At 35.7% G+C, this 27,563-nt stretch overlaps 1 long non-coding RNA gene across 1 annotated transcript in view; it reads left to right on the top strand.

The window, feature by feature from the left end:
* The first annotated feature begins 17,525 nt into the window (after positions 1 to 17,525).
* The window catches only part of LOC108716870, a 103,727-nt gene continuing 93,689 nt past the window's right edge, over positions 17,526 to 27,563 (top strand). The window contains exon 1 of the long non-coding RNA XR_005961282.1: positions 17,526 to 17,675. This is a non-coding gene — a long non-coding RNA (uncharacterized LOC108716870). The remainder of the gene's footprint in view (positions 17,676 to 27,563) is intronic.

A 27,563-nucleotide genomic window follows, 5' to 3' on the forward strand; every position in this document is an offset into this window, starting at 1 on the left:
CTGCATCCTAAGGATCAATAGCAAACTCACTGAACAGTTATGTCCCATGTGGCCCCCCAAGTCACTGACTAACTCAGAGTTAGAGAGCTGAAAAACAAGAAGTAGTGTTCTGTTAGACATCCACTCACTCTATCCTTTATAGATTACATTTTTAGATAACTAACTATTTTAGAAACATTTTTTTATTTTGCCCATAATATCTATTTACCCAGTTTTTATTTTTACACAGAAGTTTTCCTTTAAGGTGTTTTAGTAGAGTGAATAAAAAGGCCATTGCAAACAATCAAAAGCCTTCTCTGCATCAAGGCTTAATAGCAAAGATTGTAGCTTTCTCCTGATATTAATCTCTATGAGGTCTAATGTATGTGCTGTCCCTGGCTTAATGGCTCATTATAAACTCTACTTGATCTGTATGGATAAGTTTCGATAGGAGCTCACCTATTTAAAGTCTGAATTGAGAAGAGTGGGGGTATTTCCCTGCCTTCAGGATTATAGATAAAAACAAAGTTAAAAACTATTTTGATGTTTACAATGTTTATATATTTAGAGTATTTACAGAAATACTATAGTTAAAAATTACTATAGTCATATTTTAGCCTTAAGTGAAAAATTAATAAACTAAAATAACGGCATAACAATTTTCCTAGGTATTCTAAGCCTCACCCCTCCCCCAACTGAAGTGTGAAAATATTCAGGCATTAGAAAGGTTAAATGATCCAAGCAAGGTTTGACTGAGCTGAGCTGACTACGTGTATTTCATTGTTGAAAGCTTCTCCTGTATATCTTTTCATTTATGCACTTTCACTTGCAACTGTACTCTACTGATACCATTAAATTAATTCTTTGAAATTATATAAACACTAGAACTGCAAAGCATTTACAATATATGGTACTATTTACAGTATAGATAACACAATATAAAGTTATTTTTTTTACACAATCTGTAGTGGCACTTGACGGTGTAGCTGTGAAGCAAGAACACAAATTATTTAATAATAATATTAAAGTTACCTAAAAATGTTTATCTCTTTTTTAAAAAAAATATATACAGTGTATTTAAGCCCTAAAATGTATTTGATATGCAATACATGTAACATCATTAGTAGTTTTTTAGGGTGCAGTTATATAAAATCTATACATGGACATGGCAGCATAGGGAATACGTGTGTTCATTTAAAAGATTAATTAGATGGATTGCAGTATCAGATATCTCTCTAGATATTAGAGAACAATATGCTTTGACACATGAGCCATCAGAGCCAAGTAATTTAAATTTCCTTTTACCTAGAAAAATAGTTCCCATAATGTAAGATATTAAAATAGGTTTGAATAGGTTAAATATGTTTAAAATTTAATTACAGAAACACAAATAATATCATGGATGATACAGTAACAATCCTGGTACAGTTGCTGTTGCATATGAAATAACTATTTTTTTTTTAAATCATTATTTTCTGATTTCAGGATAGGATACATTGCTATATGAAAATGTTAGAAAAGTAAAGTAACAGCAAAAATAAAAAAAACAACTATCAGTTAAACCTTGCAAAATCATGCTTACTGGGGGCCCCCAGTTACTTCCATGATCATAGCATAAGATTTTTTTTAGGGGACCCGCTTCTTGAAATTTCCAGGAATGCTGCTAGTTGGGAAGCTACAAGAAAAATCCTATTCAACCTTTGAGAAATTCCATATAATCTTTCCCTAACAAAACTGACATAATTCTTCCCAATAAGCTAAAGGACCTTGCCATTAAAAAAACATGGTCAGTTTACTCATGTGCATATATAAATATCCCTCTAAATATTTGGGTGTAAAGGCAGGCTAAAAAGAGAGCTTTCACTTGCCAGTATAATAAATATACATGCATACTGTAGATGAACCGAATCTTATATAAAAACAGATGATGAACTTCAAATTCTAACAATCAAAAAGGTGTCACGCAAAATACATTTTAGTGGCTTAAAAGTCTTCCTTCCCAGTCTATAGGCATTTGAAAATGTATGCAAAACTGTATACTTTCATAGTTTCTTCTGCCGAATTCTACTTTTACACATTTGCCCATTATAAGGTGAACTGCTGTGAATTTGGACTTCTCTGGATTTTTTATATGAATTTTTATATGATACACAACATCTACCTTATACAATTTTTTTTTATCTTATTCAATGCCAGTCCTTTGATTCTTGGAAGAATAACTATACATTTTTTTGTGGGGTTTGGGGCACATAAATTTAATTACTTTATTTTATGAATTAAACTATATAGCAATTTCATCTAACAAGTCTTTATATAACATTTCCTCCTTTCTCTATGGATATTTTAGTTTACAAGCTATGGTGGTATGATAAAAATATTTTCTTTACACCTTTGGTTTTTTTTTCAACCTTTCTAGTAAAACAACATCTTCTACCAATTTGAACGATTAAGCTTTTCAGTAAGGCCAGTTTAACAGCATGTAGTAGCAAGATACACTTCAAGTTAGTCTGAAAGCCATTATTATGACCTTGCACTGGCCACATACTATGAAGTGTTACATGATCAGGGACAGGGAAGTTGCTTAATGGAAGTTATATAGAAGCTAGATGTATCCTTGTCACACTTCATCTAAACTGATACATTGCAATGGTCCACACTGCTCAGACCTGGCAATTACTGTCCAATTCCAATCTATTCCACACTGCCACTATAATGAAAAATAATTAGGAGCCTGAAAATGAGTTTTCGCATGAAATGGTTTCAGTGCTTGGACACAATCGCCTTTGGCAGATGGCTGTGGGTTTACTTTAATATAATAAAGACAGTTAATCATCTCTAAAGAGTGCACTGAATGAATAAACTTTTAACACCAGTTTCTGTATTGAAACTCCAGGGCTGATCAAGTGTTTAATTCTCAAGAGTTTAAGATTTGGTTGTTGAATTTTGAAGCTCTATAGAGTATATCTTGTCTCTTAAGTAGAAAATAAGAGCATTCTGACTTTGGAGTAAGTTAATATGAGCTTCATTGATATAAAACTGCCTGGAATACAATGCATTGATTATTTTGACAGAGAAAAAAAAGATCTGTTAATGCTCTATTTTACCCAGACCAGCCAAATATGTTACGTAAAAGCATAAACTGTACTACATTACAATGGTGCATATAATGTATAAATTTTACATTGTAATCTGTATACAGTATGAAGTTGCTAAAGAAAATCGTGCATTGAGTGTGTATTGAATAATTCATTAACTGCTGTTAGAGATGAATGAACCAATGATAATTAAATTTAGCAAAATATTTGTTTTGGCCTCTGAAAATTTCAACATTTGAAAAAACATGGTGAAAAAACAGAATGTTCTGTAGTTTAATATGCCAAATAATAATTCTGCAAATGAAACAGCTTTTTTATGAAAAGGTTATTTATATAGCCAGTGAGTGATATGGCACGTCTGATCTATGGGATATCACTTCCTCTTCTGCTGTTCACATATCCACAAATCTGTTAATTTGTATTGAGTATTTCTTTAATCAACATTTATATACAAAAAATTAACAGAAGTGCAGGACATGCTCCAGGCCTTTAAACTGGCCCCAAAAAAAACTATCCCTGGTGTCTGTAAGACTTTGTCTACTTTGTGTGCCCTGGACAGCTATAGCAAAGCCCTATACTATGTGTACATTGTTACATCAACCATAACGACTGATCCTCCCATCAAAACGGGACACCTCTAAAAAGTGGGTCAGCATGTTATATTGTTACTAGGGTCACTCCCACTATGAGGCAAGGTGAGAAACTTGCCTCAGGCGGCATGGAGTGGCCAGTTGCCAAGGGCGGCCAAATTTCCCTTTTTAACACGGAATTTCGACTCTGCTATTGCAGGGAGCTCAATTGCGCTCACTGCACCAGCTTAAGGGGAAAAAAATTGTGCATTATGGAGGAAAAATGGTGATTGTGCTCAAAATTGCATTTTGCTCACTGCTCTTGTGGATGGATAGAAGCACTTATATCTCCGTGTATGCTGCATATTCTCATTAAGGGGCAAATTCATCAAGGGTCGAATTTCGAGGGGTTAAATCCCTCGAAATTCGACTGGGGAATAGAATCGAATAGAATCGAATAGGCAATTCGGGCGAATTTACGCGCTGGCGAATAGTCGAATTGGCGAATATTCGCCAGGCGAATAGGCGCTCGATCGAATATTCGCTCGAAGGATTTTCATTCGATCGAATGCCTTTTTATTTGATCAAAAACTTGGAAAACAAGCCTATGGGACTTTCCCATAGGTTTTTAAAGCAATTCGGTAGGTTTTAGGTGGCGAAGTAGGCAGTCGAAGTATTTTTAAAAGAGACAGTACTTCGACTATCGAATGGGCGAATAGTCGCAGCGTTTTTGCGCTCGATCCAGTACTTCGACTATCGAATGGCGAATAGTCGCAGCGTTTTTGCGCTCGATCTATTCGAATCATTCTACTCAGGCGAATTTACGCCAATTCGATAGTCGAGGAGCACAAAAATTCGAAGTTTTTTTACTTCGAATCCTTCACTCGAAGTTAGTGAATCGGCCCCTAAATCTCTTTAAAATCAAACTCAAATCCTACCAAACATTGTAAATAGGTGCACTTATTATCTTTATATCACAGTTTAAGTTGTGTGGGGGCATGGACCTATTTTAAAATGTACAATGATGTCTATACTTTATAAAAAAAATATACAATACCTAATGTAAGAAGATGCTTAGGTTATAGTTCACTGATGATGGAGCCACTTTGCAAAAAGCATAAATTTAAAGAAAAAAAAAAATCTGACTTTACTGTGCTGCTGCTTTAAGTCAAATGGCCCAGATATTATGCTCATAGCTGATGGCATAAATGGTTTCCTAGGAGTTACAGGCTAAAGCCATTTCGAGTTATTAAAGCAAAATGCAGCTTTCCATTTGAGCCGCCAAACTGGATAAGACCTGTAATGAAAAGCATAACTCCCTTCCATTATAGCTTTTATTGACTCAAGAATTCTTTTTAATTATCTCTGTTTCACATTATTTATCTTCCGAAGCTAGTGCAATAGTTTATCTTGCAAGATTTCAAAATTGGATTTAATGAGCCAAGCATACTATATTTTTTCATATTGTATTCTTGACTTTTACATTTCATTGAAGTAATGTCTTTATTATTGCAGTGGTTTCAGTGCCCCAGGTATTGTGATGCATATGTCATTCCTTGATTAATTCTGAGTATGCTAAACCATGTACAACTGTACATGGAACAATTATAAGCCAAATGCATAATGTTTTTGTCTCTTTGCACGCCTGCCCTCCAGTTTCTATGACTCATAACTCAGCTTGCAGTTTTAGTCTTGATTAAACTGCCAAATCCTCAGTCTGAAGTTTCTTTATAACTTTCCACATTCATTATTGTGTTATAATACCTTTACAAAATGGCAGGCAGTCCAGGTTTATGGTCAGCTAAGTAAGGTTTTTAAATAACTCTCTACAGCAGTGATAATGTCTATGTATGATGCAATTATTGGTCGATGAGAAAAGCAAGGTGGGGTATAATAATGACTTATTTTTCCAGCACAACAGACCTCATAGCGGGTTCCTGAAAAATTTCACAGCTATGAAAATTTATTTGGCAGACGTGAATTTGAGGCAGAAATTTGAGAGTTTTTCGGTGAAGCGAAACGGCGCAAATTCGCCCACCACTACTCATGGTTTATCGCATACAATTCGAGGAGACATTCAGTCCCAGTTTTTTCCCCATAGAATTCAATAGAGTTTTCAAGTGATAAACCGTGAGATAAGTTTTTCTAAATCAAATTGCATCTCATATTGAATCTCGTCCATGACTTTTCACCTTTTTCTCACTGAATTGTATCTGGCCCTTTGTGTCTTGTTATCATATCCAATGCATATACGGTATCTTGTTGTGCAATAAAGTTTAGGGTAGTTTAGGATACTGATAGCAAATGTAAAAAAAGGCACAAACGCTGCAACAAATTGTACTCTCCATATTATACTCTTACCTTATAAAACAAATTTCAGCATGCAATATATAACAAAATATGAAACATCTTATCACTTTTCCCCAGCATTTCTAATACTCATCCAAAAGGACAGTACCACTTCTGTATCTTTGAAAGAAAATGATAATTAACATAACCTAAAAATAATTTTATTTATAATTCTAATGAAATATGTTAATGTTTAAATCTTAGCAAGGAACACGATAATCTTGACTAAAACAGAAAACAACAAACACATATTTATCATAGCACGTATGCATATTGAACTGTAGATCCAAAACTCTTACTTAAACTTAATAGCTTTGATGATCTGAATTAATGGGACATTGCTAAAATATATTTTTACCTTTTGCTAGTCCTTATGTATATTTTACATTTAAGTGTCACAAATGGCCAAGTGCTAAAAGACTTTCCTTCTCCTTTAAGCAACCTATATAAAAGAGTACTGTTGTCCTGTGTTATTAATGGTCCTTCCTTCATACTCAATTATTATTTCCACTTATTAAAATAGCTTCATGTATATATTTTAGCACAATATGAAAACAGGCATCTAGGCATATTAGAGCTTGAATAATCTCTTATCAATATGTAGGCTCGGGAGGGTGGAGCAATTATGCTGATGACTACAGATAAGTGTTTGAAACAGATTTACAGATAACTGCAAAAACGCATCATTACTATTTATTCTGCACAGACCCTAGTTCTGATTTAAAAAGAATTCCCACAGAGTTATGAAATTGAAGTTATCTTACCTTAAGGAATTAGAAGAAAGCGCATACAGTGTAATTATATTTATTATCACGTTTTGCTTCCCAGTATTCATTTAAGATTTTGATAGTAAAACATATTCTTCCATGCAGAGAATGTATTTATTTCTCCATGCAGAGACCTGGAGATTGCAAATGGCTTATAATTGCCAATGCAGCTGAGCAGAAGGCTTCCTCTGAGTGTCTCAAGGATACTTTTGTCCCTCACTGCACTAACCAGCGTGGATGGTTTAGAGTCTCACCAGACATTCTTTGACATGTTGCCCTACAAAAACTGCAGTTAAAAAAGCCCTGTGTTGCACAAGAGAGTCTATTATTACAAAACAGCCAAATTGCTAGTACAGAAATTTGTCTCAGCAGGAATTGATTTTTACTGTGTTAAAACACATACAAATAATCAAACTGACCAGTATGATGTGCAATATAAATGCACTTGAACGCGTTGACTTTATCATTAGAAAACCTGAACTGTGTTTTGAGTCTAGAAAAGAAATATTTTGCAATTTTATTTATGGAGATACTAGGGGTCATTTAATTAACACCACGAAGTTCCAGAGCTGCATATTTCCTGCAGTTAGTTGCACAAAAAATCTATTCATTAAAGGTGCTTATGTCAACATGTGCTCCTTGTACTTACAAATAATAGTGCCCAGTGCTGCTACTTTCATCCTGCCTTCTGTTTCAAATGAGCGCCACTGAAAATTTTCAACACAATTGGGTTCTACTGGACAAGCGAAACTGCTGAATGCATCAGATGCAACTTTCTTTTGTGACTGCAATAACGCTGGAACTCTGGGGGAAAAAAAGTTTTTGCATTGTAGGTAAAAAATATGGAATCCGGAATGAAATGAATGAAATTACCTCTTCTATTGTCAAAAAATGTACAGTGGTTACAATACATAGTTCATTGGATAGAAAAAAAGACAATGTGAAAATACCTGGTGGTCTAGTGGGTGGGGATCCCGCAGAGCCCTCGCTGCAGAGATGCCCACATCTGCTGCAACCTCTTCTGCGTGCCAATGCATGTCGCTTCCGGGTTTGACGTGAAAGGCCTCTTCTTTTTTGGAGCACCGTGGGTGACATCATCATTGTCGCAAACTTCAATTATTTAAAGGGGCTGCAGGCAATTATTCATTTTCCAATGTAGCTTTATTTCCTGGGTGTGATTTAAGTCTGATTTCTGTTTTTTGACCCCTGCCTGTCCCTGACTATTGCTTGTTTGCTGCCTGTACCGACCTTTGCCTGTTCCTGACCATTCTCTCGGATCCTGACCTTGTACTGTTACTGTTTGGTTTGACTATGGTCCTGGTTCCCAATGCTTTACTGCACTGCCTGATTGGTATCGACCTCGGCTTGACCTTCGACTACGCTCCCTGTTCCCCATCCTTCCTGTAACATTATGGTTCCCTTGTCTGCCCAAAACTCCCCCCTTGGTCCTCTCACTTTAAGACCTGGCAGCATCTGAGTAACAGAGGGCTCTTTCCAAAGCAAAAGGTGGTTGTTATAAGCAGAAGCGTAAGCCGAGACGGCACATTGGGGTTTGTTCTGGGTTTTATAATATCATAAGTTACAGACAATAGTTCACCAAGTTTGACCCTTCCAAATACTCCACAGCTCAAATACAATCCTGTTTCCAAAATAGCTGAGATATTGTGTAAATATAAATAAAAACGGAATGCATTGATTTCCAAACCACTTTGTCAACTGACCAGTACTCTTTCCTTAATTTCCCCCATAATGTATTTTTGTGCCATTGGACCTCCGTGACTTCTTCTTTGTCTAAGTTTTAAGGAAATGGTATATTTATTTGAAATCTATTTGCTAAAGTATATTAAACAATTCACAACTGAATGTACCAGGGACTTTCAACTAACTCTACTTGCCAGTTAATTACCACACCACAATATGTAAATTGCAATTTCAGAACCATTCACCATATTTTTACCTTTAATGCAGCATTTTTCCCATAATTCCAGTGCAGGTTTAAACACGTTCTGTTTATTCGCAAACTCACAATAAAGATTTGTCCATGTCCTCAACTTTGGTCATTCAATCGACAGCTGATATTATTCCATAGATGCCATAGAACTTTGAGTAAGCTGGGTTTTAGAAGCTTTTTTCTGATTAGATAACTGAACTTTAAATGCACATAAAGGTCATTTATATATTACGCGCAGAGGTAAACAGAGCAGTGTCAGCAGTTCTCTATTTCAAAATTAATATAGTTTTTCCAGAGAACATTTAAAAAAATGTGGATTCTTACAAAACTTGCAGTCAGCAAGTTTTGCTATTTGTAAACCAAGTTTTTAGGAACAAATAAAAGTCAATATAAACTTGCAGGTATGCACCACTGTGTATTTCCATTTCCAAAACATTCTGTGTATTGTGATCATTTGATTCATTTGTTTGGTAAGAGTATCATTTGTTCATTAGAGGACACTATCAGCAATATAATGGGTTGGGCCACATTCAGTTCTATGGGGAAAACTTATCTCATGTTTTATCTCATGAAAACTCAATAGAAAACCATGGTAAAATTGTGAGATAAGTTGTTCCTCGTTGAACTGAATCTGGCCCTTTGCCTGAATAAGCACATTTTAGTGAATGAAATTAGTGTTGGAATGTCTGATTTTACTTTCATTTTAAAAAATCTTTATCCAATTTCTGCTTACTTTGCAAACCGTTATGAGTTATTTCAATTGCACATGTATGGATTCTGGCACACATGACATTTTATCACCTGGCTGATTAAAATGTCTATGGATTTGCAACAAAATGCCCTGGATCCCAACTCATTCATTTAAAAGGCATTTGCCTGCAATTGTGTCTCTTCTCTCATGTCAGGCAGTAGCCACTCAGAAATGTGGCAGTCAGGTTTTAGGAATGACAGTTGCCTGCAGTTGATTGCTGGTAAAATGTTTGGGGAGAAATTTCAAGAGTTTTGTCTCTATCCATGGAGCTATTAATATCTAAAAGACAAAATTGCAAAAACTACTTTTACATAAGACAATCAAACACTGCAGCCTTAGGATTCATTTAAACATAAGAAGTGGGGAAGGTAAAAAACGAAATGAAATTAGAAAAAACAAGCCCACATACAGTAACACCTCAAAAGCAATAATCTATAAATACTGAATTCCTTGACTAACTAACACAAAACAAATCCCATACACCAAACTACAGACAAGCTACAGTGTAATGTAATAATAGCTATCAGTTTAGATAAGCACTACTGACCATCTCTACTTTTCTGGTAAAGACATAGCAAGAAGCTAGAAGGAAGAAGATTGCACACATGTAAAATTGATAACATTTTGTTGGTCTTGCCTACAAAATGTGGTTTTAATTATTTGAACAATTGTTAACACCAATTAAACATTGCACTATATTTTAGAGTATCTTTTCCTATTATGCATAGTTTCTGGTAGAATTATAAGCATACCATTCACCTTGGCCCCAGGATGATGTGTCTTGGCAAGCGGTAGAATGGAGAAATCTGTGAATCATGAAGATAGCAATAAGTGATCATCCATCATCTGCTTTTGATTACAATTGGCCATACACTGACCAATATAAGCTCCATACCAACCTGTGTATAAGGCCTTTGGAAAGAACTGTCTGACCCATACCCGGCAAGTTAAGGACTGTATGTTCATGCAGTTGTTGCCTGGTGGGTCTCCATGGGAGTACAATATTTGTGCATATGATTAGGTTCTGTGTAAACATGAAACACATTAGGCTGATTTTTCGGCTGTCTTCTTTTTTAAAGAAAAGATATTGTACTTTTTAATTTTTAGGGGGTTATTTATTGAAGGTGAAGTTTGTATCCCTCTTAATCTCTTTTAGGGGGTTGTTTATCAGAGGTCAAATTTTAGAGTTATGGGAGCCTTTTTAAACCTCGAATGAACTTGAATAAACTTGCAACTCGAACTGTTTCTAATTTAAGAAAAAACTCAAATCAGTGAGTTTATGGTTAACAACCCGAAAACTCAAATTGATCGAGTTTTCGGGGAAAAAATACTCAAATCACTTGAATTGATCCATTTTTCGATTCAGGCAGATTTAGGCTGTTTGCTGCATCATGCTTTAATAAATCTTGAAAAATGTAAAAAAAGAAAAGAAAACCCCAAAAAAATTGAGTTTTGCCCCAAAAAGCCCAACTGGAGTTTGATAAATAACCCCCTAAAAATCAGAATTTCAGCTTTTTAAAGTCATAATTATGAGATTAAAAGTCAGTATTATGATTTTTAAAAATCATGTCATCAGACTTTTTGCTGGCCCCAGTGCTCTTCCATACTTTGGCAACTGGACCAAATGAGTCCACCACAGTTTTCAGTTGGAATGCTTAAAGTCATAGGGAATTGCAGACTTTCCTTTTGAGAAATGTGGTGGACTTCCTATCATATATATATATATGTCCAATGAGACAGTTGGTAACACCAATAATAAAATGATGTCTAGTGGGGCACAGAAATAAAACATTAATAAGCTTAATAAAGCAATGAAGTTGAAAAAAAGGATCAGAGCTTGAAAATATTGCAAGTTGTTTCAAGTCTGCATACGTATTAATCTTAAACATACAGGTAACTGCTTGATTTCTCTACAACTTCAACACTAGTGTTTATTTTCCTAACTGGCTCTATTTATGAAGATCTTTAACATTTCATTTTATGAAAATATTGCTAAACTTTGTTCAGCAGCTCAGACCATGGCAAAATCAATAAAGGAAACATTTATACAAATGTTATAAACAGTTACTAAACATTAAAGGGGAGTATACCCCTATGTTCAACATGAGCGCAATAAACAGGGTGTGTTTTAATCACAACACATCTATGGGTTTTATTATTTGTCTAGATAAACAGAGCAAACAGGGAAATTAAAGGTACCCTGTGTTTGGTCCTTGCAAGGTAGATAATTAGATTACCAGTTTACAAGTCCTCCGTTCCCCCCTTTCTCAGTACTTAGTTTTGTTAGGGGGATTCAGCGTCCATGTTTGCCTAGTTTAGCTCAAGAAATAAAACCAAAAGATTTTGGTAACCCCCAAGATGAACAGTGTGTGTAAGTGCTTTAGACTATGTAGTAAGCATCCTTGATTTCACTGCTCCCACAGGGTATTTTCTTTTTTCTTAGCATTTACAATCACTACTCACAATTGTCTATGGTACTAAGGTAACAGGAGTATTGTTATTAGGAGTACAAATACTGAACTAGCAGGTTTCCCACTGCCCCTTTGTATCCACTTCAATTTCTTGGATTTTTATGTTTCCTGACATCTCAGAGTTAGTCAGTTTATTTTCTCACAGCAGGACTGCCTGCTAGCAATGGAAGGGTTCACAGCAAAGAACCCTTCTAATTAGTTTCATTTTTATACCTTTGGCATAATGTTAACAGTGCATATTAGATTACATCCTTACTTAGTGTTCTACATTCTCTGACGAATAAGCCGGATACAAAAATAAAAAGAATCTAAATACCAATTTGTCAATTTACCTACTGATTTTTAACAACCTGTCAGAGAAAATATACTAAAGGATGCCACCTGCTCATTAAAATGTAAGTGAATATAAATATTTATCGACAGGTGTTATTCAATGCATGCATTTGATTACTTAGAATTATCTGTGCCTAGAGGTATGTAATGTTGCACTTGCATATGCTTCATATAAATGTCATTCAATACAAAAACAGTTGTCGGTGCCAGTTTTGTGTACATCAACCATTTTAGAGGCAGATGATTGTTAAAAAATGTGACATTTAAAAGTCATGTGTGATATACAGTAGTTAATATGTTAATATGGCTAATCAGCATTTGTCAACTAAAAAAAAAAAAAAGAATATATATATATATATATATATATATATATATATATATATATATATATATATATATATATAATATATATATATATATAGCAGCAGTCCGTACATACCACATACTTTAGTAAATCTATGCATATCGGGCATCAAACTATTCAGTAGACCTTTGTTGTCAATATTTAGGGTGTTTTCCACTTGTATGTAAGAAATTGGGTGAGATAAATGTGGCAAATTGCAATATTTATGGTGATTTTTCTTTGTACGTAAAACATTGTGTGAGATAAATGCGCCAAACTGCAACATTTTTAGGTGATTTTCAGAAATTGTTGTAAAAACCTCTAAATTTTGAAAAGCTTTGCAGTTTGGTAGTTTGGTGTAGAAAGACATGTTTATTTTTGTTGGATTCATCAGAATGTGTACTTTCCAAAAATATATGGTTTTGGGGGGTATTTGCTATTAGGAGGGTCTTGTGGCACATATGTTCTATGTTCACAGAAGGCAAATCAGCAGCTGAGAAAATTCATATGCACTAATTTTATTTGGGGTCCACACATGCCAGCTGCCTTGGTATATCTATGCATATTTGGCATCAAACTGTTCATTAGACCCTTGGCGCCAATATTAGGGTGTTTTACAATTTTATGTAAGAAATTAGGTGAGATAAATGTGGCCAATTGCAATATTTTTAAAAAACGCTGCCTTTATTTTGGATAGGTTTGCGGCTTGGTGCTTTGGAGTAAATGTGTTGATTTTGCAGCACCTGAAATGACAGACCATATGGGGGGTCTTCATTTTGGGGCACCTATATGCCATGTGCTTAGGTAAACCTATACATATTAGGCATAAAACTGTTACGAGGACCCAAGGCTTTAATATTTGGGGTGATTTATCTTGATACCTTATAGTGTGTGGAAAATATGATGCTGCAGGGTGGAAGTTTTGAGGTGATTTTTGGAAATGTCACCAAAATTGCCAAATTTAGGAAAGGATTGCGGCTTGGTGCTTTGGAGTAGAAAGAAATGCGTACCCAATTTGGATTCGGGGGAATGTGTACTTTCCAAAAATATATGGGTTTTCTGGGGAAAACATACTTTTTCTACCTTTGCCCCCCTCAAACCTATGCAGATGTGTTGATTTTGCAGTACCTGAAATGACAGACCATAGCGGGGGTCTTCATTTTGGGGCCCCTATATGCCACGTGCTTAGGTAAACCTATACATATTAGGCATTAGGCTTTCATATTTGGGGTGATTTGTCTTGATACCTAAAAGTATGTGGGAAATACAATGCTTTAGGGTGGAAATTTTGCCAATTTGCCAATTTTAGGAAATGTTTGCGGCTTGGTGCTTTGGAGTAGAAAAACGAATAGCTTGAATAGGGTGTCTACATTTTGGGTCCTCTATATGCCATATTTGGCATCAAACTGTTCAGTGGACTCCTGGCAATCATATTCAGAGTGTTTTACATTTGTACCTAATAATGTGTGGGGGGAGATATGATGCTGTAGATTGGAAGCTTTGAGGTCATTTTTCGAAATATTCCCCAATTTCTATAAAAAATTACAACTTTAGGAAAGAATTGCAACTTGGTAGTTTGGCGTACATAGATATATTTACCCATTTTTGATTTGCCAGAATCCGCTCTTTTATTATAATACATAGTTTTCCAGGGTAAACATAATGTAAGTGGAGTGTTTGGCCTTGAAATCAGAAGTATGACATTTTGTGGAGCTGCGCTTTGGAAATTTGGTAAGAGTACTGCTTGTAGATTTTGATCTATACAAGTGAGAAATCTCCATAAAATTATGTATATTTGGTATTGGCACATTCAGGAGAAATAGAACTTTCCAAATCAGCTTGTTCTCGTACATAAAATAAATTTTGTTTCTGATACAGTATATGTGATTGTACTATGTGAAACATGATTTTTTTCATTTTATTAGACACTTGAAGTCTATATCTTTTTACCGAAAATTCTAGCATATTTTGAAAGCTCATGTTGTCCAGGGTATATTGTTTTCCTGGGTAAACTAAAAGACCCCCCAGGAAAAGCCCTTAAAGTGAAAGAGTGCAAAAAGTCTAAAAACTGCTTGGAAATAGATGTTTGCATTAAGGACAAAATGGCTGGCAGCGAAAGGGTTAAGTGCCTCTTTTCCAGTGTGAACAACCCCAACTTGACCAGTTTTCCTCATAGCTTAAATATTCCATACCTTTTACCAGCTTATTTGCCCTTTTCTGGACCCTCTCTAATTCAATAATGTCTTGTCTGAGCACTGGTGACCGAAACTGCATGGCATATTCTAGATGGGGCCTTACCAGCGCTCGGTACAATGGAAGAATAATCCCCTCCTCCCCCGAATCTTTGCCCCTTTCAATACCGCTCAATTAGCGATGGGGAATCTGACCCATTTCACTTTGCCAAAAATTTGCCAAAATGCATTGAAGTCTATGGGTGACAAAATAGTTTTTTGACGCACATTAGAGTCTATGGGTTTAACTTGTTTGCTCTTAAAGCTGTTGGCTGCCATTGCTTTTGATGTATTATCTACAAGGACTTCAAGGTCCTTTTCCATTATGGATTTGCCTAGTGCAGTCCCATTAAGGTTATAAGTGGCTTGCATATTTTTACATCCCAGGTGCATGACTTTACATTTATCCATATTGAATCTCATCTGCCACCCTGATTGATAATTTGTCAAGATCCTGTATGTAATTAATTGGGCTGCATAGTTTTGTGATATCTGCAAACATGGATACATTACTTACAGTACCCTCCCCATAGTCATTAATGAACAAGTTAAATAAAAGTGAACCCAATACAGAGCCCTGAGGGACCCCACTAAGAACCTTACTCCAAATAGAGAATGTACCATTAACAACTACCCTCTGTACCAGTTTCCTATCCATGTGCAAATTAATTCATTAAGCCTAGCAGATCTTAGTTTAGTCGTGGGGCACTCTATAAAATGGTTTAGCAAAATCCATCTACTGCTCCCCAGCTATTCAGCATCTTACTTACCTCATTATAAAAAAGCAATCGAATTTGTCTGACATGACCTATCCTTCATAAGGCAAGGCTGCTCATAATGCCATTCACTAGGACAAAATCTTGAATGTGCTCTCATAACAAGTCTTCAAATAATAACCCTTCCCAGCTATAGTCAGGTGATCCCACTGGTGCTAATAAAAGGGCAACCAAGTTTGGGACTTTTACTTTGAATACAGAAAGTTAGTTGCAGGTAAAACTTAGTCCCTTTCTAAAATGTATAATGAAGCAATAAAATTCTTAAAGGGGACCCGTCACCCAAAAAAAACATTCCAATTCCTATTTTATCACATTAGTCAAGCAAAATGAACTTTAATTACACTATATAAATTATTTGAATCTTGTTTCCTTCAGTCTGGGAATTCATAATTATAGCAAGCAGGAAGTGGCCATTTTGTGGACAGTTTTATTAAGACAAGCCTTGTATCATCTCAGAAACGGGGGAATGTGGGGAGAGCAGTGACATCTAGGAAGTGCTGAATGGAAAGTGAAAGTAATTGTCTGCCCCGCCTCTATGCCACTGGCATAGAGGAGGTGCAGACAATATTTGATTGACAGCTGAGATTTTTAAATGAGCTTACAGCAGCTATGAATGCTTTAATAAAAAATAGAAATTGGATTTCATGTTTAATTTGAAAATAACTTTTATTATACAGATTTTTGTGTCTGGATGACAGGTCCACTTTAATGAATCAGATGAAAATTGAGAATAGGACTGGCCACTTGACCAGATACAGGATGAGTTTGACATAGTTGGCCAGTTTAAATATATTGTAATATATGGACAAACAATCCCTGTTTTGTTTAAAGGGTAAGGCATTTAGTAGCTGTATGCACAAAATGTCTTAATGTCTTAAATATATTGATAATGGGTTGAGTGCAGAGGACCTTTTGTATTTGTCTATATGTATTTTGTGGTCACAGCCTCATTGCACCTAATGGTTTTTAAAATTAGTGGTGAGCACAACTTTCCCTTGTTTGTTAAAGCCTTCAAATAATTTGCCCACCACAGATGTCAAATTTAATTGCTTATAGTTACCAAGCTGAGATTGTAATCCCTTTTTAAATATAGGAATTATATCAGCTTTCCTCGAATACATAGGTAGCATACGAGAAAGCAAGTCTGAGAAAATCAGAAATAGAGCCCTGCCTAAAACTGAACTAAGCTCTTTAAAAAAGGGTTTATTCCATCTAACCCTGGTGCCTTGTTAACATAAATTTTTAGTAAAGCTTTATGAACCATATCCTGAGTCAGCAATAGACCAGATTGAGCTGAACCAACAGTGCAGCTATGAGGCGGGTCTGGGAACTCTGACTCCTCTTTTGTATACATTGAAGAAAAGAACTGATTTAGCACATTCGTCTTTTCTGTTACATCCATACTGGTACAATTATTTAAAGGAGCCACACTGTCAACTTGGATCCTTTTACTTTAAATATACTTAAAAAACTTTTTGGGGTTAGTCTTAGCCTCTGCCACAACGCACTCCTCATTTCCAATATTCGCCTTCCGGTTTTAAAATATTTATTATAGTACAGTATATATATATATATATATATATATATATATATATATATATATATATATATATATATATATATATATATATATATATATATATATATATATAGAATAAGAAGGATCAGCACTCACTATATTCATGTGAAAAAAAAAATCGCTTTTTATTATTACATCATAATGGATTATAATGTAATAATAAAAAGCAAATTTTTTTTTCACATGAATATAGTGAGTGCTGATCCTTCTTATTCTATTTATCCTGAATTTGATCGTGCACCACAAACCAGTCTAATGATCAGAGTGCTGGTACTGCGGGACTACATATATATATATATATATATATATATATATTGTACCTGGAGGGTGCACAGCAGGGCTAATTACTGCAGCAGTGCAGGAGTTAAGAGAGCCCTGAGAGTTCAGGAGGGGGGTTGGTAGACACACGTGAGGTCTGCACGAGAGGAGTGTGTTTGGGAACTGCTCTCCTGACTGGGAGTTCAACATTTTGCAAGGCTAGGTGAGCCTGATCCCTGAATGGGAAAATGAACTGTTTAATTTGTCAGTTTTGCTGAGCATAAAAGCCAATGTTAATTTATGATGAAAACTGTGTTCAAACTGCCATTTGTACCTGCTGAAGATACAGCTTAAGTTTGACTACGATTTAAAAGGACATTTATACTATTATTGTGTTGTGGCCGTAGTGCATGGGCGATCCCTCTCCCCCTGAACTTTACTATATATATATATATATATATATATATATATATATATATATATATATATATATATAATTTGTTAAATGCAGCTTCTGATCTCATAGATTTGAAGTTTTTAAATGCCTTTCTCTTCATTCCTATAAATTACTTTTATATTAAGCCACATAAGGTGATTCTTGTTGCTCTTACATTTACTTCTTAAAGGGATACTGTCATGGGAAAAAAAAAATTTTCAAAATGAATCAGATAATAGTGCTGCTCCAGCAGAATTCTGCACTGAAATCCATTTCTCAAAAGAGCAAACAGATTTTTTTATATTCAATTTTGAAATCTGACATGGGGCTAGACATTTTGTCAATTTCCCAGCTGCCCCATGTCATGTGACTTGTGCCTGCACTTCAGGAGAGTAATGCTTTTTGGCAGGCTGCTGTTTCTCCTTCTCAATGTAACTGAAGGAGTCTCAGTGGGACATGGGTTTTTACTATTGAGTGTTGTTCTTAGATCTACCAGGCAGCTGTTATCTTGTGTTAGGGAGCTGCTATCTGGTTACCTTCCCATTGTTCTTTTGTTTGGCTGCTGGGGGGGAAAAGGGAGGGGGTGATAATCACTCCAACTTGCAGTACAGCAGTAAAGAGTGATTGAAGTTTATCAGAGCACAAGTCACATGACATGGGGCAGCTGGGAAATTGACAAAATGTCTAGCCCCATGTCAGATTTCAAAATTGAATATAAAAAAATCTGTTTGCTCTTTTGAAAAATGGATTTCAGTGCAGAATTCTGCTGGAGCAGCACTATTAACTGATTCATTTTGAAAAAAAAATTTTTTCCCATGACAGTATCCCTTTAAGGGAATAAATTGAGAACAGTAACAATTTAATATCATTTTGAATGACAACCATTGCTGTTCTGTGTTTTTAGAAGAAAACACAATGCCCCGCTCTATGCTCTGAGGGGCAGCCTTTAAGGAGTTAAACTTGCTTTTCTAAAATTCAGGGTTTTTGTTGCCCCAGTGTATATATATATATATATATATATATATTTTTGCAGCAGCAGCAGCAGCAGACATTACATGAAATCACATTATGCTTACTATTGCCCAGGGGGTTCAAATACTTGCACATTTGATATACTATCTGGGTCATTAGAGATCACTAGATCCAGTATAGCACTTTTTCTGGTTGGCTCCTTAACAAACTGTGCCATAAAATTGCCATGCATCAAGTTTATAAGCTTGTTTCCATTAACTGCCCTGGCAGTACTGTTTCTCCAGTCAATATCTGGGTAAGTAAAATCCCACATTATCACTACTTTCACTAAACTAGCAGCATTTTCTATTTGACTCAGGAGCTTAGCATTCTCCTCTTCACTTACATTAGGCGGTCCATAGCATGCTCATACAACTAATTTGCTGGACTCTTTACAATCAGTTAAAAGATCCACCCATAAGGCTTCAGCTCCCTTGTTTTCTAACATTGCCTCCTTTCTGTTAGCTTTAAAATCCTGCCTAAGAAACAGACACACCCCATCCTCCTTTTCTATTGCCTCTGTTCTTCTGAAACAAAGTATAGCTGCTGATGTTACCTGCCCAGTCATGCGACCAACCATATCTGCTCCCCATTTTCCCTTCCTATGTCCACTACCTCATCTAACCAGTGACTTTCACAGAAGTAAATATTTTTCTAGGGTTGTTAATCAAAATTCATTCACTATGCAAAAAAAACAGGTTTTGGATGGATATAGTTACATAGTTAAATTGGGTTGAAAAAAGACAAAGTCCATCAAGTTCAACCCCTCCAAATGAAAACCCAGCATCCATACACACACCCCTCCCTACTTTTAATTAAATTCTATATACCCATACCTATACTAACTATAAAGCTTAGTATCACAATAGCCTTTGATATTATGTCTGTCCAAAAAATCATCCAAGCCATTCTTAAAGGCATTAACTGAATCAGCCATCACAACATCTCCCGGCAGTGCATTCCACAACCTCACTGTCCTCACTGTGAAGAACCCCCTACGTTGCTTCAAATTAAAGTTCTTTTCTTCTAGTCTAAAGGGGTGGCCTCTGGTACGGTGATCCACTTTATGGGTAAAAAGGTCCCCTGCTATTTGTCTATAATGTCCTCTAATGTACTTGTAAAGTATAATCATGTCCCCTCGCAAGCACATTTTTTACAGATAAAACAACCCCAACCTTGACAGTCTACCCTCATAATTGAAGTCTTCCATCCCTCTAACCAATTTAGTTGCACGTCTCTGCACTCTCTCCAGCTCATTTATATCCCACTTAAGGACTGGAGTCCAAAACTGCACTGCATATTCCAGATGAGGCCTTACCAGGGACCTATAAAGAGGCATAATTATGTTTTCATCCCTTGAGTTAATGCCTTTTTTTATGCAAGACAGAACTTTATTTGCTTTAGTAGCCACAGAATGACACTGCCCAGAATTAGACAACTTGTTATCTACAAAGACCCGTAGATCCTTCTCATTTAAGGAAACTCCCAACACACTGCCATTTAGTGTATAACTTGCATTTATATTATTTTTGCCAAAGTGCATAACCTTGCATTTATCAACATTGAACCTCATTTTCCAGTTTGCTGCCCAGTTTTCCAGTTTAGACAAATCACTCTGCAAAGTGGCAGCATCCTGCATGGAACCTATAGTTCTGCACAATTTAGTATCATCTGCAAAAATAGAAACAGTACTTACAATGCCCACCTCCAGGTCATTAATAAACAAGTTGAAAAGCAAGGGACCTAGTACAGAGCCCTGCGGTACTCCACTAACAACACTGGTCCAATTAGAAAATGTTCCATTTACCACCACTCTTTGTAGTCTATCTTTTAGCCAGTTCTCTATCCAGGTACAAATACTATGTTCCAGGCCAACATTCCTTAATTTAACCAGTAACCTTATGTGTGGCACTGTATCAAATGCTTTCCCATCCACTGCCATCCCAGAATCGAGGTTTCTACTTACCTTCTCATAAAAATAAATTAAGTTAGTCTGGCAAGATCTATTACGCATAAAACCATGCTGGCACAAACTCATAGTATTATGATTTGCTATGAAGTCCAGTATCTTATCCTATATTAACCCTTCGAAAAGCTTTCCTACCACTGACGTCAGACTAACTGGCCTATAGGTTTGAGGCTGAGAACGGGATCCTTTTTTGAATAGAGGCACCACATTAGCAATTCGCCAGTCTCTCTGCACTATGCCAGATCTCAATGAATCCTGAAAAATTAAGTAAAGAGGTTTGGCAATCACAGAGCTACCGTATATACTCGAGTATAAGCCAATCCGAGTATAAGCCGAGGTACCTAATTTTACCTACGAAAACTGGGAAAACTTATTGACTCTAGTATAAGCCTAGACACAACTACAGCCCTGTCTCCCAGCAGCGCACATTCCGCCAAAGAGACCCCCCCAGGGATCAACCGGACTTCTTTGCAAAGTTGATGGTGACAGAGAATTGCCAAACGGATTACTGTGTGCATTGTCCCACTGTCCCACTACCATGTGCAGAGGGTGCTGTGTGATATTGCCATCACTGTTAATCCTTCATATAACCAACAGAGGGCGCACTGTTATTCTTTCATATAACCAACAGAGGGCACTGTGTGATATTGCAGTCACTGTTATTCTTTCATATAACCAACAGAGGGCGCTGTGTGATATTGCAGTCACTGTTATTCTTTCATATAACCAACAGAGGGCGCTGTGTGATATTGCAGTCACTGTTATTCTTTCATATAGCCAACAGAGGCCGCTGTGTGATATTGTAGTCACTGTTAATCTTTCATATAACCAACAGATGGCACTGTGTGATATTGCAGTCACTGTTATTCTTTGATATAACCAACAGAGGGTGCACTGTTATTCTTTGATATAACCAACAGAGGGCGCTGTGTGATATCGCAGTCACTGTTATTCTTTCATATAACCAACAGATGGCGCTGTGTGATATTGCAGTCACTGTTATTCTTTCATATAACCAACAGAGGGTGCACTGTTATTCTTTGATATAACCAACAGAGGGCGCTGTGTGATATTGCAGTCACTGTTATTCTTTGATATAACCAACAGAGGGCGCACTGTTATTCTTTCATATAACCAACAGAGGGTGCTGTGTGATATTGCAGTCACTGTTATTCTTTCATATAACCAACAGAGGGCGCACTGTTATTCTTTCATATAACCAACAGAGGGCATTGTGGGATATTGCAGTCTCTCCCCAAGTGAACTGTTGGTATAGGAATGATTAAAAGTGAATGAAATCTCAGCTACTGCCCGCTGACCCGAGTATAAGCCGAGGTAGACTTTTTCAGCACATTTTGGATGCTGAAAAACTCGGCTTATACTCGGGTATATACGGTAAACTCGCTAATTACCCTGGGATGAATACCATCTGGCCCTGGAACTTTGTTAATCTTAACATGTTCTAGTCTCTTTTGAATTTCTTCATGTGTGAACCATGCATCATTAGTTGCATTACTAGAATTGGGACTGTTAAGAAGGAAACCTTCACTTACTGGTTCCTCATTTGTGTAGACAGATGAAAAATATGAGTTCAGAATCTGCGCTTTTATTTTGTTTTCATCAACCAGCTGACCCCCCCTCTGATAGTAAGGGTCCCACCCCTTCCTGCTTCATTTTTTTACTATTAACATATTTAAAAAATAATTTTGGATTTTTTTTACTGCTTGCTGCAATATCCTTTTCTATATCAATTTTAGCTTGCCTTATACTGTAGCTTCTTTGCATGATTTATTGGCCTCCTTGTCCCTTATAAATGTTTCGGCTGTCCCAGCTAACTTGAGAGCCTTAAAAGCACGTCTTTTCTTACCCACCTCAACACCAATGCTTCTATTGAACCAAAAAGGTTTTGCTTTGCAACGACGTTCCTTGCTTATCCAATTAATATTTTCTTAATTATGCATCTAGTTGATAATGAAATGGAAAACTTAAAAAAACATGGATTCATTATGGGATACTGCCTTATTAGCAGTTACTCAAGACTCAAAAGTCAAACATTAAAAAATAAACAATATTTATAATATAAAATATATCAAGGATTTGAAAAAGCAGGTAGGCACAAGTATATACTGTATGTGCCAAACAGTTGTGCAGTGCTGCTGAAGAGCATTAGCAAGTACATTCTGTACAGCCAACAATTCCAAGTTCTAGTTGAACAAAGAGAACTTTATAACCGCGTTAGCTACAGTGCCTGTTTGCATTTTCTTTTGCATGCACAAAATAGTTAATATTTTGCAGCACAAACAGAACTTATAAATAACAACAGTAAATAATTGGGTTTGTTCTTTACCTCACCCAAGAAAGTTTCAGCACTGTGTGTTCAGTCAGTCTGTTCACTCTAATTACATTTTATGCCTGCATTCTTTTCCTGATATTTCTATAATAACTATATTTACATATCTGCACTCTTGTTTGTTTACATATATGTGGCTTTTTAATTTGTTTCACTGGATTGTAAGTAATGTTTGCGATTATTTTATATGTATGTAATCAATTTTGCATGGGTTAGACGTGAGAATGCTCACAGTGCAAATTTGAAGAGATTAATTCAATATGCTATAGAAACATCAACAATTATGAAAATAGAAATACACTTTTATATAAAACATATCTATTCTGTTCTTTTAAAAACATTTTTCTAAGGGGCAAATTTATCAAAGGTCGAGGTGAATTTTTGAATGAAAAAAAATCAAATTTTGAGCTAATTTTTGTGTACTTCGACTAGAGAATAGTCCAAATTCAATTCAAATTTGAAAACAATTAAAAAATCGAAATATCGAAATGTATCATGTACTGTCTCTTTAAAAATTCTACTTTTTGGAGTCAATTGGTGGACTTTGAAAAATCCAAGGTTTTTTTGGAAATACTTTGAATCGAATTTGATCGAATGCGATATTCCTTCATTTCGTACAATTCGAATTTGGCCGAACACGGACCTATTAGATTGAAAATGGACCTAAAAAAAAACTTTGACTTAATTTCAGTTGGTCTTTCTGAATTTCAAAGTTTTTTTAATTCGACCCTTGATATATTTGCCCCTAAATGTTTCAATGAAAATGAAAAATGCTTTAGTATAAATCGAATTTGTACTTTTCTAAATACAGGAAAATCACAATTGTACATTTTTTCTTGATAACTTATTAATGCCATTAAACTTTTTTTTTACTTGCTATCACAAGATAAAAAGTTTGAGACCTCTTTTATTTAAATCAGAAGGGCTTTCTGTGTGCATTCCATGAAGGCATATGATACCTCTCAACATTTGGGAAGTAAAAAGAGGGACAAAATTTTTTTTCGCACGTAGAACAGCGAAATTTTTATGACCACGCCCTTTCTGTGCCCATTTAAAAAGCAGTCCCGTATGGGGTCTGTCTGCATATTGCACTTTGCACTGGATAAAAATTTGGTGCAGAGTGTAGCACTGGTGAGCACAAGGCAGTCCTGTTTTCACAGACAGCACTGTTTTTATAGGTGCAGCTGCAGATCTCTGTATAATTTATCACAAGTAAAATTTGAATTTTTTAATCAGCCCTGCACATCAGCATTGGTAGGCAGGCTTGATTAGTTACAATCCATAAGCTTAGCTCCTCAGCAGCAGCAGCCCAGAGCCCACTGAGCATGTGCATTGGCAATGAAAACAAGGTCTAACCAAAATCCAAGATGGCACGTTCCTATGAACAACTTTGAAGACACGGATTATTACTGTTACAAGGCTGCTGAAACTCTAGGCTGTGTGATATCCCAGTGCTGGCTATTGTGGAACTGGAAGAATGCACACAGAGATGCCAGACTGCAGGGTAGAAATCAGCTTTATTCCTGGCTGCTCTCTCCACACTGCTCCTCCCCTTCACTTCCCCTTCCTGTGGGAATGCAGTAAATTCAGTATTTCAAATACAGCATGTCTAGCCATATTGATTTTAGGTTTTGTTTTTCCTTTAACTGAATTAGCAAACATGTTTGATTGTCTCAGCTGTGTCATTTCATGCATTTTTAATGAAAACGTAATGTATATTATTTCCTATAGAAATATATTACCCATATCAGAAAGTAGATCTCTATAGTAGAAACATTCATTTATTTTTTTCTTTGCTTCCTTAAAATGAATGGCAGTGTCATCCAATCTTTTGTAAAGAAATTTCTGCACAGAGTTTATGATTTTTAAGGGTTTTACTGTCTTGTTGGTAAGATTAATAGTTTTTTTTTAATAAATACTTCTCTTCCCCTGCACGTATCCAAGGGACTTCTTTATGGCAATGTTTTATAAATCAATTTTATTGGTGCTCTGTGAGTCTAGAGAGGTTCAATATTTTATTTTCCAACATATATGTTAGAAAATATCCACGATTAGGACTGCCCTGGATCTAGCCAAGTAACGTAATCCGTACGTTATATTATCTGTTTGTAAAATGAGTAATCTGTTTGTAATATACACTAATGTTTTAATCATAGGGATTTTGGCACTTTAAAAGCAGGTTATACGGTAATATGGGTTGCTCTTATGTATTTGAAGTATTAATTGATTCTGTACACTGATTGGTTGTTAGGGGTATTTGAATGTGTGTTCACATCCTTTCACTATCCTGACAATGATCCCCTGTGGATCGAAACGCGTTGATAAACTATGCAGTAATAAAGATTTTATATATATATATATATATATATATAGATAGATAGATAGATAGATAGATATTCATGGTGATAACAGCATTGAACATACTCTGACCTTCATTTGTATTATTTCAATACAAAAAGCATATTAGCACATGGAGCTGCTTAAAAGAAGCAACTAAATAGCCTGTGAAGCCTTCATAGTTAACCTCTATATGCATAATAAACATGTTTGTCAGATTAAGTGCTATCAAAAGAATATTGTGGCCTGGATGACCCACTTTTGTCTACTGAAAAAAATGTAGAAGAGGCTGATTTGGCTGAATGCCTGTTTCTTTGCCACCCAGCAAATTCTAATTATACTGCTAACAAATTGATTAAGGACACAGTGTAAAACCTAAAACAGGGAAAATCAGGAATAATGTACACAAGCACATTTTTGAAAGCAAATAAAATGAATGTTACAAGGGTAAAACAAGATGGCACAAAACCTGTTATTGATGTAGCTGGCATACTGACAAAATGTAATGATATCGGTGGGGAACTGATGTCAACATGCCAGTCATTAGGTGGAAAATCCATTTTAAAAAGAGTAGTGTTGCTGCTTCTGTTTATTTATATTCATATTCTCTTGTGTTTCGAGGTGAGTCGTGACACTGCAAGTATCATATGGCTCCTCGTTCTGCCTGCCTCAATCTTATTTTTGCTCAATGCCTTTTCTGGCTTGTTTGCTTTGTTATCTAATAATAATAATAATTCAGTCTTATGACTATGCTGACCTAGTGACCTTTGCTCTGCTGAACTATGATTACAATTTATGACCCACTCCTGAACTCCAGATCTTGCTAGTCTACTATCTTTGTTTGTAAAATGCAGTCCCATACATTAAATAAGATTTGTCTCACATGTAATTCCAATGATTTGTTGTTGTCATACTGCTAGTCTTAACTACGACTTTACATATGCAGAATTCTAAGGCAAATAAAAATGTTTTTCTAGGTTTAGAAATGTAATTCTCTAATTTAAATTTCTGTAATGTTCAAGGGGTTGTACCCTTTTCTTATTTGTGGCTTTTGAGTTATTTAGCTTTTCATTCAGCAGCTCTCCAGTTTGCATTGAGCAACTATGGTCCAAATTACCTTGATTGATTTCAAAAAGAGTCTGAAATATAAATAGGAAAGGGCCAGAACAGAAAAAATAGCACTAACAATAAATTTGTAGCCTCACAGAGCATTTGTTTTTAGATGATAGACCCCTGTTTGAAAGCTGGAAAGAGTCAGAAGACGGAGGCAAGTAATTCAAAAACTGTAAAAAAAAAAAAACTATGAAAACCAATTTGAAAATGTTTACAATTGGCCATTCTATAAAAAACTAAAACTTAACTGTAAGGTGAACCACCCCTTTAATCTCATGCAGCTGCTACCCCTACCTAATAACTGGAAATGCATTTAAATATAGATGTGTGTGTGTGTGTGTGTGTATATATATATATATATATAGGTCATGGAACTCCAATGTAACTCCAATGTAACTTATAATATCCTCATATTTTGCAACTGGGGGTACTTTATTATAATACACAAATTTCAGTGAGTCATGTGACAGAAATTACATCAGAACTCGCCATTTATAACTGATGACATCAGAACTAACCGTTTATAAGGGTATAATTTACAAGATATTCATGGCTTTGTGTATTATATATATATATATATATATATATAAATATAAATTTTTAGTAGAGGCACACAGTCACAGGACTTATGGAGAGAAAAAAAATATTTATTTCAGCAAAGAATCTGCTAAATGTTAGCAGATTCTTTGCTGAAATAAATATTTTTTTTCTCACTCCTGTGAGTGCGTGCCTGTACTGAAATTCTGTAACTACTTCTTGGCCATTCGCACCCAGGCAGAATTGAACAAATATACGAGTAGTGCTGGCTAGAGATGGGTGATTTTTTTTTGTCTCGTTTCGCCGCGGAAATGACGCCCATAGACTTGTATGGCGTTGTGCAACAAAAAGAAATTTG

This window comes from Xenopus laevis, chromosome 5L (genome assembly GCF_017654675.1).
Source record: "Xenopus laevis strain J_2021 chromosome 5L, Xenopus_laevis_v10.1, whole genome shotgun sequence".
In the NCBI taxonomy this organism is placed as follows: Eukaryota; Metazoa; Chordata; class Amphibia; order Anura; family Pipidae; genus Xenopus; species Xenopus laevis.